Consider the following 14,336-nt stretch of genomic DNA (forward strand, 5'->3'; position numbering starts at 1 on the left):
TAAAAAAGTTTCCCAAAAATATAAAAAACTTTCCCATGATATAAAAATCTTTCTCATAATAAAAAACTTTCCCATTATATAAAAAACTTTCCCATGATAAAAAGCTTTCTCATAATAAAAAGCTTCCCCATGATAAAAAACTTTCCCATGATAAAAAACTTTCCCATGAGATAAAAAACTTTCCTATGATATAAAAACCTTTCCCATGATATAAAAAACTTTCCATAATAAAAAACTTTCCCATGATAAAAAACTTTCGCATTATAAAAACTTTTTCATGATAAAAAACTTTCCCATAATATAAAACTTTCCCATAATATAAAACTTTCTCATAATATAAAAAACTTTTCCCATGATATAAAAAACTTTTCCCATGATCTAAAAAAAACTTTTCCCATGATCTAAAAAAACTTTCCCCATGATGAAATACTTTTTCATGATAAAAAACTTTTTCATGATATAAAAAAACTTTCCCATTGTATAAAAAAAAACTTTCCTATGATATAAACTTTATAACAAATGCCTTGATGAGTATTGCTTCCCTGGAAAATTTCCTCTGTTGTGACAGTGTTCAAGAATTCTGTTGAAAGAAGTGATCTTCTAAATTATCACCCCATCAGTCTCCTCTCGCTTTTTGCTAAAAATATTTGAATCTAAAATCAACTTAACAATCGTCTGCCATCTTGTTAATGCTAACTTCTTTCTGACAATACGTATGGACTGAGGAAAGTATGTTCTACTGCGGTTATCCTAATAGTCATCTCAGCAAATATACTATACATTGCACAAGACAGGTGAAGCTAGAATGGTAGCGCTGTAACATAGCAAGGATGTATGGATGTAAATGCATACGATAATACGTCAACGGTAAAGAAAAAAAAAAAACTATAAAAACTAGAAAGAAAACGATCACGTGAAAAGTGGAGCACAAAATGAGATAACGTTTGAGATCTTGTGAGAGGCGTTGAGAACGTTCTAGATCACGTGGATAACGTCACGGCTATAACAATGAGGAAATAAATGTTGCTAAAAAAAAGTGAGTTAGAGTTATTTCCTATTTGTCTTGGTCTCCTTTGCGACTGAAACTGCACACAATGTATGTCCGCAGATAACATTACAGGACTTGATATATCCAAAGCCTTGGACCTGGTCTTGCATGAAGGTATTCTCATGAAAATTAATCCGTATGGTACTACTGGACAAATATTTAATATAATCAGATCCTTCCTAGCCAAAAAAAAGAAAGATCCATGTTGTACTTGGTCATACATCTAAACAATATAACATTAATGACGATGGATCCAGGGATCGATCCTTGGAGTTTTATTGTTCCTGCTTTGTATAAATGACCTCTCTGATACAATTTGTGTCAGAGATGAGTGGTATGATGGGAGTATTTGATTACTAAAATGCAGCTTGACAATGATGCATTGACTTTGAATTTTGTAGTTAGCAGAAGTTTCATGTAGTTTTACGCTTACAGAAGAAGAAAAGAAAGAACATTACAGTGGTTGTAGTTAGACGAGTTCTTGATGTAATTGTTTTACAGGGTTGATAATTGATTTAATTATTAGCCAAAGGTTTAAACTTTCTATGTAAGTGTTGTGGTTGCAAGGTTGAACAATAATTAGTAAGGAAATACAATGAAGACGCAAACAACAAGATAACGCAATAATAAGTGTATTAAAGAAAAGGTATATTTACAATATGTACAAATGACGGTGTCGAGTCAGAGAGTCTTGGTGGGAGGACATGTACGCTCTTCGGCGTCACTTCTGGTGGCATTTGAGTAAGACACACCAAGGCCAACCTAGGCTTGCCATTTATAGTGTTATGTTATTCGCATATGCAAATAAGTGGTTGCCACCACAACACCCCCCTCCCAAGATTTGAAGTCACACAGATTTCAATATCTTTTTCTTTTTGGGTTTACCATTAATGGTTCATTCACTTTTCTTTTCCTACCTGATCTTCGGGGTTCAGGTGCATTTTGAGGCAGTTCCAAATTAAAAGATTCGTATATGATATCTATGGTGTCCTCCTCTTCGACTGTTGTCGTATCATCATCATCTTGGATATGACGTTTTTTTATCTGATTTAGGTGCCTTTTATGTATATTCTGTGGACCTTTAATCATGTATGTACAATCACCAATGCGTTTATCCACTACTCCACATTCCCAGTAAGATGTGTTATTTCTGTAGCACTTAAAATATACTCGATCTCCCGAGTTATATTTCTTTCTTCTCGTGTGTGTAGTGTTTCGGATAATTGCCTGCCTTGGCAATAGTTTGTCAAACGCTGATTTTACCTTTCTGGCAAACATTAGATCAGCTGGTGATATGTTTGATGGTGTACTAGGATGTGGTGTAATCCTATATACTTGCAAGAATTGTTGCAAAGCTTTTTCTGTTGGTGTTCCAATGGATTTCTTTAATGCTCGTTTTAGCGTGTCCACGAACCTTTCCGCGAGGCCGTTCGACCTTGGATGATACGGCGGAGTCGTGATGTGCTTCACTCGGAACGTGTCGCAAAATTCCTTAAACTCTGCGGATGTGAACTGTGTTCCGTTGTCAGTGACCAGTGTGTCTGGTACACTGAATCTTGCAAACAACTCGTGTAGGAACCCTATTGAGTTGTTCGTTGTTGGATTCCTGCAACGCATTACCTCCGGCCATTTTGTGAAACTATCCACTACAATTAAATAATAGTTTTCACCTACTGGACCAGCGAAGTCCATGTGAATTCTCGATCATGGTTGGTCGGTTTTCGGCCAAGGTTTGTGTACTATAGGTGGAGATTTTGCCGCTAACTGGCATCCTTTACATTTATCAATTGTTGTCGCTATGTCAGTGTCCATGTTACGCCAGTACACGTAGCTTCTCATTAACGACTTCATTCGATTTATCCCCGGATGTCCTGTGTGGAAATCTCTTAACATCCTATTCTGCAATGTTTTGGGTATTACCACTCTCTCGCTGTACAGTAACACATCGTCACATATGGAGAAAACTTCCTGCACCTTTGTGTCCGTTATAATTTTCTCTTTTGTATCCTTTATATATTCGTCTTTCTCGGCTTCCCTTTTAATGTCCGACAAAGTTACGGGTAGTTCCTTAATGATGTTTGCTACCATATTTTTTACTTCAACATTTGTCCGAATTGCTGCAATGACTGATTCTTCCAGATTGTGTTTCTGTGGTATCAGTCTTGACAGTCCATCCGCATGGCAAATCTTTTTTGATGCTAGATGTTGTAGCTGGAAATCGCAATTAAGTAGTATTGTACCCCAGCGCAGCAATCTATTTGCGGTGTATACTGGCAATCCTTTTTTTGATCCATAGATCGTGACTAACGGTTTATGGTCGGTTTCAAGTATGAATTGTCTACCATATAAATATCGGTGAAATTTAGTCACGGCAAAGATTATGCTCAACGCTTCTTTTTCGATTTGTGAATATGCCCTTTCGGCTGGTATCAGCGTTCTCGAAGCGTGCGCTATTGGTTTTCTAGACCCATCCGGCATAATATGTTGAATGCATGCTCCTAAGCCGTAGGAGCTAGCGTCACTAGCGACGACTATTTTTAAGTTTGTGTCAAAGTGCTTTAAGAATAATTCGGATGTTAGTGCGCTCTTTATTTTGTCAAAAGCGGTTTGACATTCTTGCGTCCAGTTCCACGGTGTATCCTTTCTAAGCAGATTATTTAAGGGGGCTCGCAAGTTATGCATTCCTTCAATAAAAGATTGGTAATAATTTGCGAGTCCTAAGAAACTCTGCAAGGTTGTTACATTATCGGGTGCTGGCATATTTTTTATTGCCGCAGATCTGTCCGGGTCTGGACGTCGTCCATGTTTGTTTATTATGTGTCCAAGATACTTAATCTCGCTCATACAAAAGTCACATTTACTTTCTTTTACTTTAAAGCCGAATTCTTGTATTCGAGTAAATACTTGTTTCAAATGTTCCTTGTGTTCTTCTAGGGATTTGCTCCTGACAACAATGTCGTCCAGGTATGCACATGCGCACTCAATACCACTTAGCATGGTGTCCATCGCTTGCTGAAAGATGGCAGGCGCTACTTTGATGCCAAAAGGCAATCGGTTGTATTTGTATAATCCCTTATGCGTATTGATGCATAGTATTTTTGAGCAATTCTCCTCGACCGGTATTTGAAAATACGCGTCGCTCAAGTCTATCTTGGAGAAGATATTACCCCCATTCAATTTCGTGAATATTTCCTCTGGGCTTGGTAGGGGGTAATGGTGATCTTTTAATAGGGAGTTGACCCCGGTCGAAAAGTCTGCGCACACTCTAACTTCGTCATTCTTTTTCTTTACGTATATGGTGGGGGCTGCCCACTCGCTGTGTTCTATTTTTGATAGAATTCCCATCTGTTCCAATCTATTTAATTCTTTATCAATCTTTTCCAACCCAGCGAACGGAACATTTCGCTTTTTTCTAAAAATTGGGCTGGTGTTTTCTTTAAGTTCAAACGAGGCCTTGAATTTATTGCAGCGACCTAAGTTAGTCGTGAATGCCTCAGGAAATAATTCTTTTAAATCGTCTTTTATATTTACTGTTGTTGGAGAAGAACATTCTAAATTTTTACAGAATGTATTGATTGGCTTATCCCATAGTCCGAATTTCTCAATTAAATCTATTCCAAACAGATTTTCACTATTTTTTAGTACGAATATTTTTAATTTCTTCGAAATCCCTTTCAATTTTATCAGGACGACAACTTCTCCTTCAAATTTTATACCCCCACCAGTTACCGTCCGGGCTGCTTTACTAGTTTTCATCATGGCCGGTTTTCCCAACTTTTTCCACGTATTCAGGTTTATTATAGAAACATCGGAGCCGGAGTCGAGTTGTAACTTTATTGATGTTTTAAATATTTCCACTTTTACGTATTTTCGCCGATCTTTGTCTACTTTTGTATTTGATTTTGTTTGCTGTACTCTCTTTCTGGTGTAATCTTTATATCTGCAGCAATCGCTTTTGTGTCCCACCTTCTTACAAATGTAGCATTTTTTCTTCTTATAAGGACAATCTGATTTCCAATGCTTTTCTGCACATCTCTTACAGTTATATCTAGGAAGAGGCTTGTTATATTCTGTACTATATTTATGGTTATTATCTTTGGAATATCCCGTTCCATTGCTTTTCTTTGTAAAGTTCTTGGTTGGTGCGTATGGTTTTCTAACTTTTCTTACATATGCCACTCCGGATTCTTCTATATTTTTTTAATCCTTTTTTAGTGTAATGGCCCTTTCACAGTCCTCTGCTAGTTTCTGGAGGGTTAAATCTTGCTCAGATTCCAGCTTAGACAACACTCGTCTGCGTATTTCTGCATTTTTCGTGGAAACTAACCCTTGAGCAAAGATTAGACATTTAAAATCTTCTACCGTTAGTTCTGCAAGCTTAAAATTATCGCAGTTTTATTGACAACTGATGCGTATGTCAAATAATCTTGGTTGTCCATCTTTCTTAGATTCATGCACAGCCATCTTTTATGAAAAAGAGATATATTTGGATTAAATAATTCTTTTAGTAATTTTACAGCTTCCATGAACTCTAATTCCGCAGTTTTTTTAGGTAATATGTAATCTACGAATTTGCTGTGTTCTGATGTACCCAATTTTCTGAGTAAGAGGCTCACTTTCTGACTATTTGGCCAATTTTTAGAGTCCAGTTGAAAAACATCCTCGTATCTTGTGTAGTATGCTTCAAAATTCTTCTCTTCCTCAGGCACATAATGAAATGTGTCTATGCTATTAAAAATAGTTGTATGGGAGAAATTAACACTGTCGACATTTTCTCGATTACTCTTTAGTAGTTCCAGTGTTTTAACAAAACGTTCATCTTGTCTTTCTTCATATTCCAATTGTAGTTTCTTATGCCTTTCTTCCTGTTCCAATTGCAGTTTTTTCTGCTTTAATTGTGCCATTTTCTGCTTTTCTTCTTGTTCCTGCTGCCATTTCAATAATCTGTCCTCTCTCTTTTCCTCGCGGTCAGCCTGTGCCTGTATTTGTGTTTGCAAAAGCTCGTTTTGTGTAGCTTGTCTGCGTTCATCCCGCTCAGCCTGTGCTTGTAAAAATTGCATGAACATTTTTGATAAGTCTTCCATGTTTTTTTTTTTTTTTAGTATGTAGTTAAAAAAAAAATATTGTACCATGTACACTATACACCGGTTTGGGTTACAACAAAAAAGCAAATTGCTGTAAGCTCCTGTTTTTAATAATAATATTGCTGCTTGCAATAATATATTCTTTTTGCGAGTCACGCTGCAAAAAAAAAGTAAAACAGGTTTATCTGGAATCACGAAATGGAATTGACTTTCCGTTTTTAGACCCTTACTAATAAGTAACTCTTTCCACAAAATAAAAGTTTTTTTTTTTTTAATCGAGTCACAATTGAATAAATGTATGCAGTACATTTAGTACTTTGAGTTTTTTTTTCTCTAGTATTTTAGGAATTAAAATACCTCTTAAATTGAGATTACCTTTTTTTTCCGTGACGTTTTACTGTATTATCCGTTATTCAGTGACAACTTCAAGAAAAAAAAAATCCTTTCCTTGAATTTTAGTTTTAGCTGTGGTATTTCCTTTTAGTACCGACGTCAACCAAAACATTAATTAAAAAGTCCTTTAGTTGTTGTTTTGTTTACGGAGAACAGTAATTAGAATCCACTGGTAAACTTTTTTCGTAGGTTACTTCCTTGCTTTTTGTAATACGGGTCTGACCTGTCGTTTTTGCGACAGAACAAAGTTCGCTTTTCATTTGCAAGTTGATCCTTTAGTAAGATTTGTCGTGTAGCGACAAAACAAAAATTCACTTTTACATTCGTTTGCAAGTCGGATTCCCAGAAAACGGCGTAAATTGTCGCTTTTGCCACGTTAGAGTTTTTTTTTTTTCACTTGAGTTGAAACTTCTCTTTAGCGTAAAATCCGTTTGCTTGTCAACACTTTGCATTCCTTAAAAAAAATGGTCAACCTTTGCGTTGTACTTTTTTTTTTTTTTTTTTTTTTTAAATAGTTCTTCGTCAAACAATGCAAATAAGTAAGGTTAATGTAAAATCGATTTTTTAAATAATTTTTTAGACAAAAAAAAAAATAAAATACTGTTTAGAAACATCTTTTTGGAATTTTGAGTAGGTTGGGGTTATTTTGTGTTGAACTTTCATAGCAAACTAAACACCCTTCAAAAAATTGATTTTTTAGATCATTTTTTCGACAAAAAAATACTGTGAAATATTTAAAAGAACCGCCAGAAAATGTTTGTCCTCGGCGACTTTGAACTTGAACCTTTATTGTTCGTGCTTTGCATAAATGACCTCTCTGATGAAATTTGTGCAAGAGATGAGTATATTTGCTGATGACACTATGCTCTATTCTCAACATGTGAGTAAAACAAATATACACATATCTAAGGCAATGATGGAATCCTTACAAAATGACCTCCAGTCTGTGGTTGAGTGGGAAGTTGAGTATCATTTAATGCTAAAACAACATCAGTTATAAGAGATCTTTGCAGCCCCAGTTGCCATGGCAACTAATACCCTACCTGAGAGTTCAACACTTAGCTTTCAAAATCCTCGACTTAACGTTCACAGATAACATGAATTGGAATAAATGCATAGAAGTGTGTATGAGCGCATAAGAAAATAGCAGCAGCAGCCAAAAGATAGCTGGCTAGTCAAAGTATTAGCAGCAGCAGCAGCCGTCTGAGCACTATACAAATTAGCAAGTGTGTGCAGACTTGCATCAGAAGAAAATAAAAAAGAAGAAAAAAAATGCATCACGTGGGTAGGAGCGGAAAAAAAATGCGTGTTCAGCGAGATGGATGTGTAGCCCAGTGATGGCTGAGAGAAACTTTTTAGCTGGTGTTGAGATGACAGGGTTTTGTTAATCTCATGGCAGACCAAATGAACAATAAAGAAAAAAAAAACAAGAAGCAGGCATTGTTGGGAAAGTAACAGTAATAAACCACTTGTGTTAAAACAGAAAAAAAGCCAAGTCGGATGTCCTATTTATTTATTTTGTTTGTTTGTTCCTTTTCGATGGTACCGGACGATGTGGGGTTTCGAGAGAGGTTTGAATTGTAACAAACACGGTTTGGCCATAATGGCTAGGTTACATTCCCAAAGCTGCTGCAAGGAAAATGGTCCCCTTCACCCTACCAGCATCCTATATCTCTGCAAAGCCACCATCCGCACATGCATTGAGTACTTTTGTTGCATCTGATCATGTGCACCAAACTAATGTAGGGAGTTGAGCAGTATGATGTCTGTTTACATTACATTTAAACTTCTGCATGTCAGTACAGTCAAGGAAGCAGGAACATGGAAGGGAATTCCAAAGTCTAGCAGTCTTAGGGAAGAACCTATTAGAGTAGAAAACTTTCTTACATCTGGGGATCTCTACTGTGTAGGGGTGGGATTTTGCTGCTTGTCAGGTTTGTCAGGGGTATTTCCGTCGAGGGAACCCAAGGGCTTGTAGTTCGTCGAAGCATCCACCATTAAACTACATGTAAAACAGGCAGAGATTTTCTAGATAGGACAATGGCTGAAACCTGGCTGATAGTGCAGGGCCTATTAGGTTGCAAACTCTCTTTCAAATTTTGTCTAAGAGGGAGACACTAGTAGCAGATGTACTGGCCCAAATGTGGCAACAATACTCCATACATGGGTGAATATTGGCCTTGTTGAGGTACAGGATATTCTCAGACGTACTTAACATTCTAGCACGATAGAAAGAGCTCATCTTCTTTGCAGCAGCTTTAGCAATGTCCTCAATGTATCTGTTCCAACTCATGTTTCCTGTGAATGTTAAGCCGAGGAGTTTGAACAAAGTACTTTCAGGTAATGTATCATTAGTCATGGCTAATATTACTGATTGAGCAGGTTTCTTGTAATTATTAAAGGAAAGAAGCTTAGTCTTGGCAGCATTGAATGTGACCATACATTTTTGTTCCCATTTCACTACAGAATCTAGTGTTTCTGCTATTGCCGTGGATACATGTTCATTCGTTTTCCCCTCATGTCTGTTATAGTGCGTGGTGTCATCAGCAAATATACCAATCTCACAAAAAATTTTATCAGGGAGGTCATTTGTGAATATTAGGAATTATAAAGGTCCAAGGATCAACCCGAGATACACTCGCATTTATATTATAATGTTTTGATTGAGAACAGCCTGGATTCTTCTCTTATTTAAGAAGGATTTAATTATGTTAAGTATTCGTTCAGTAATATTAGAGGATTTGATTTTTATGAGAAGACCATCGTGCCATACTCTGTCAAAGACCTTAGATATATCTAGGACTACTGCCCTAGCCTCCCCTGACCTCCACTTTATCCAGTGCATGGTATATATATTCAGAGATTACAGTTAGGATGTCTGCAGTAGAATGGCTTGCCTAAACCCATATTGTTGGGCGGTCAGAAGTTTAGCAGTTATAAGGTGGTGGACTAGAGCTTGATTAATTATGGACTCAAATATTTTGGCGAAAAGAGAAAGGAAGCTAATAGGGTGATAATGAATGGCTCAGTTTTTTCACCAGAATTTTTGTAAACTGGTACCACAGAAGTAATTTTCCAGCAGTCAGGAGAGCAAGATTGTTAAGGCATTTGTTGAAAAGTTTGGAGAGAACAGTAGCAATAGTACAGCCGAGATCAAGTCCACATGCTTTTGAGGTGTCTAGTTTTTTTATATATACAAGAGAAGGGGTGATTTTCAGATCATCTAGTGTGGTTTCTGTCCACAGAGGAAAATCTGGAAGGGAGTAGTTTGCTGGGTCCGAAGTAAAGTTGGAGGCAAACTTACCGGCAAGCAGATTAGCCTTCTCGGTTGTACAAACAACTTCAACATTGTTGGATAATGGGAGAATTGTTGATTGTCCATTATTTACTACACTGTTATAGATTTTCCAGGAGTCATGAGTTCCTAATTTTTGTACTTCAAAGCGTTTTCTGGTGGTTTTGGTATATTCTTTATTAGCTGTGGCTATTTCCTTCTTACAATTACTTCTAGCTTCTATATACTTTTTTCTAGTTGTACTGGATTTTTGTCGCATAAGTCTGTGGTATGCATGCTGCCTTTGAGAAATGGCAGTTGCGCAAGTAGAAACAAGTGATGCATGGTCCCTCGTGAGTGCACAGTGAACGAAACATAAAAAAAAAATGATTAAGTTCAGTATTGCCCCCCCCCCCATTTAGCCCCAGAAGTTGATGTCAAATTCTGGTGAAAATGAACAAACAGTGCAGTTTTAGGCCTTAATATATGTAAATTTGAGTTCTGCACCATGCAAGTTCATCAGTCCCCCCCCATTTAGCCCCAAAAGTCCCCAATGCTGTAACATATTTAAATTTGAGTTCAGCACCATGCAACACTGCTAAATAGATATACACAGAAAATTTTGGACAAATATGGTAAAATAGTCCCAAAAATAGAGTGTTTTTATTAATCCTAAAAGAACCCTTAGGGCACACCTAAGAGTTATCGTAAAGTATAGACAAACAAAATTATATACAATATATATAAAATTAGTTACAACTTTTTAGAACGTTTTAAAAAAAATCCAAGGCATCAACTTTTTTTAATAAGCACAAAAGTGTCAATTTTAGCCATTTTAACCTGAAAGGCACCCATAGGTGGACAACCAGAGTTTTCCCGGAAAATCCGTTTTGTTACTTTTTCACTCATATCATGTTTAATGTTTGTGCAAAATTTAAAAAAATTCCAAGGCGTAGTTATTGAGGAAAGTGTGGACAGACACACGTACGAATGGACAAGGGTGAATTTACAGGTCTACCCTCCTTTTGTCGGCGGATCAATACACTATTAGAGAGAATGGGGTTAGGGTTATAGAACTTACATGTGTGAACATGTGCTTCAACTGGCACTTTGAACCATTCAGTGGTCTCATTTGCACACTGTTCAGCAAGAAAAGAAAAGATATTTCCCCATGAAGCATCTCTAATGTGATCCCTGATGACATCAGTCAGCTTTATTGTAGTATCTTGTCATTTTGAGCAGTAGCTCTTCATCTTGGGGTCGAGAGTGTAGGGTGGTGTCTATCATTATTATAGCGTGATCAGCATTCCTAATGGAATGGGAATTTGTTACACAATCCTCAGGAACTGTGGTCAGAAATAGACCCAGAAGTGAGGCTTGCTGGTCAGGAACATTACTGTCTGTGTCAAGGAATGGGATATAGCAAAATTATGTGTGATGTTACCAGCTGTGTCAGTGTTGTTAGAGAAGCTAAGACAATTATTGTGGTGGACATTAAAGTTGCCAAATACATCTAGGGAGAGTGCTACATCTATGTTGTCAGAGATGTGATTGATTAGAGTTCAGTTTTGGGTTGAGGGAGATCGGTAAAGAAAGTACAAGTAGCTTACGTTATGTTCTAAAATTACTCAAAAGCAAATGAAGGCCTGATCATCTGATTCTAATTTGGATTCCCGAGTTATGGGGAGAGTGTTACGAATATAGACTCCAAGTCCATGCATGTGTCTGTCAGAGTTCTTACGACAAAGTAGAAGATAGCCAGACATGTTAAAGTGGTTAGAGGGGATGGAGGAGTGCAAGTTAGTTTCATTTAGTGCCAAGATATCGGGGGAGTTTGCTAAACACAGTCCAAAAAAGTCTCTAATCATACTGCCCACCAAGCTCAATCCTCTGTCCCATCACCGCTATTTTGCATTCCTCTGTTCGTGTTTACATGCACTTTAATAGAATTTGCTCCGATAAACTTGCTGGTTCCCCTACAATGTAACCAAACTCGTAATCAGCTAAATCCCATCTCGTCACTATGGAGGTCACCAAATGTTGGAAGGTTTTCTACTCTAGCAGGTTTTTCCCTCAAACTGATAGCCTCTGGATCCCCCCCACTCCCTGTTTCTCTAACAGAACTAACATGGAGAACTTTAAATGTAATGTGAAGAAATATCTTGCTGCACAACTCCCCACTTAGGGTGCTCCTTATAAATCTGAATCTTTATTCACAGTAGTCCCTCATGTTTCAGTGGCAATGTGTGCATTGTTTAAGTTGAATAAAAAGGCCATTATCTGGATTTACAATCACCATCACTTATGCTCTGCACGAGTGAATTGTTCCGTTGATATTAATTATTTATTGATAATTTTGTACATTCATATTTTTGCTTTCCTTTGTTCTAATTCTTGTTCCTGTTCATACAATTGAACTGTAGTGCATTACATTGAATACTAGCTGTCCTTACCCAGTATTGCTTGGTAGTGTATGTACTTTCTATGCCGTCTGTAGTGGAATGGGGACAAAAATGGTTGGTCACATTCAATGCTGCTAAGACTAAGCTTGTTTCCTTCAATAACTACAAGAAACCTTCTCTACCACCAATAACAATGGCCAAGAACACATTGCCTGAAAGTACTTCTTTTAAACTCCTCGGCCTAACGTTTACAGGGAATATGAACTGGAATAGATACATTGAGAGCATTGCCAAGGCTGCTGCAAGGAAGGTTGGCTCCCTCTACCGTGCTAGAAAACTACTTACGCCTGACAGTATTCTATACCTCTATAAGGCCACCATTCGCCCATGTATGGAGTACTGTTGTCACATCTGGGCTGGTGCATCTGCTGCTTGTCTCTCGCTCCTGGACAGGGTTCAAAAGAGAGTCGCCAACCTGATAGGTCCTGAACTGTCATCTAGGCTTCAGCCTCTGTCCCATCGACGAGATGTTGCATCCCTCTGCCTGTTCTACAAATACTTTAATGGTGAATGCTCTGACAAACTGCAAACACTTGTACCTCCCCAACGTAACTACCCCCGACAAACCCGACAAGCTACTAAGTCTCATCCCTTTACAGTAGAGATCCCTAAGTGCAAGAAAGCCTTTTACTCCAATAGTTTCTTCCCCAGAACTGCGGGTCTTTGGAACTCCCTTCCGGGATTCTGCTTTCCCAACTGCAATGATATGCAGAAGTTACAGTGTAATGTTAACAAAGATCTTTCTACTCTTCTCCCTTCATAATGACCCCGCTAATTAAGTCCCTGATAGTAGCCCCCTGCTTCAAAGTGGCACTGTGCCTTGTTTGGGGTGAAAATTGAATAAAAAAAAAACAAAAAAAAAACCTAGCTGTCCTTACCCAGTATTGCTTGGTAGTGTATGTACTTTCTATGCTGGCTTCTTTTTTCAAAATATCATTAAAAAGGAAGTAACTCCGTATTGATAAATCCAGATTATGTCACTTCCTTTTTCAAAGATGGCAACCATTTTAAAATAATTCCAACCCAGAGAAAGTATTTTCTGGAAGAAATGAAATCGAAATACTTTTTTTTGTTCTTAACATGTTGCAATGATGCACAGGAAAAGTTAAAGGACCAAAATCAAATTTTGATTTCGTAGGAAGAAAACTATCAATGATAAAGAAACAATAATGTAATTAATTTTACTTTATTTTATATATTACTAGCAAGGAGACCTGATGTTGCTTGGGATTAAATGAGGATCAACGAATGTTCCACACTATACTTTTATTATCATCGAAATTGGCGAAATTGCACATTTTTCAATCAAATAAACTGATTGCCTGCTCTATTTGGGGACCCACTGTAGTGCACCAGGAGGAAACGTCACATATCTTTCCGCAGTGACTTAGTTCATTATAGTCTACATTACACCGTAGAGAACCTACTTTTGATTTTATAAAAATATTGTTAGATAATGGCTTAAATTAAAGTTTAAAATGCACAAGTCATGTGTCAGGGTTCAATTGTGCTTTAAACAGAAACATCCATTTCGAATGTGCCCTTGTCTTATCGAAGAACCTACTGTTGATTTTATACTCTGGGCCTTTCTGCTTGTGCGATGACAACATTTCTTAAATGCACTTGTGATGTTAGGCTTTACAAGGTGTTAACTTTGTTCAAAATCGGTACTGTTCCTTCTTCAATCAGACATTTTAATTATCGATTAATGATTTTCAATACTTATCAGACATTTTAATTATTGATTAATGATTTTCAATACTTATCAGAGACATTCTGATACAAAACCTATCTAAGAACACTCCCACACACAAAGTATATTTGTGTGAAATTTCATAAAAATTGTTTCAGCCGTTTCGGAGTCCATAAGGGATGAACTCACTCTCTCTCTCTCATGCACACACACAGACAAAGTGCTTTTTATATATAAGTAGATATGTCTATTTTTTCAAGATCGTGATAATTTGAAAATGTATCCTATTTGGATAAAGTATTTTCTGGAAGGAATTTATTCTCAAAAACATACTGCAATAATCCAAAAGTAAAACTGATGAACCAGAATCAAATATCGATTT

The 14,336-nt window shown here is 37.1% G+C and overlaps 1 protein-coding gene across 1 annotated transcript in view; it reads right to left on the reverse strand.

Annotated features, from left to right (window-relative positions):
- The window catches only part of LOC145291189 (putative sodium-coupled neutral amino acid transporter 11), a 252,395-nt gene that overhangs the window by 82,964 nt on the left and 155,095 nt on the right, over positions 1–14,336 (reverse strand). The gene's annotated exons all lie outside the window — the stretch shown is intronic.

This window comes from Euprymna scolopes, chromosome 12 (genome assembly GCF_053919585.1).
Source record: "Euprymna scolopes isolate OS-2025 chromosome 12, ASM5391958v1, whole genome shotgun sequence".
In the NCBI taxonomy this organism is placed as follows: Eukaryota; Metazoa; Mollusca; class Cephalopoda; order Sepiida; family Sepiolidae; genus Euprymna; species Euprymna scolopes.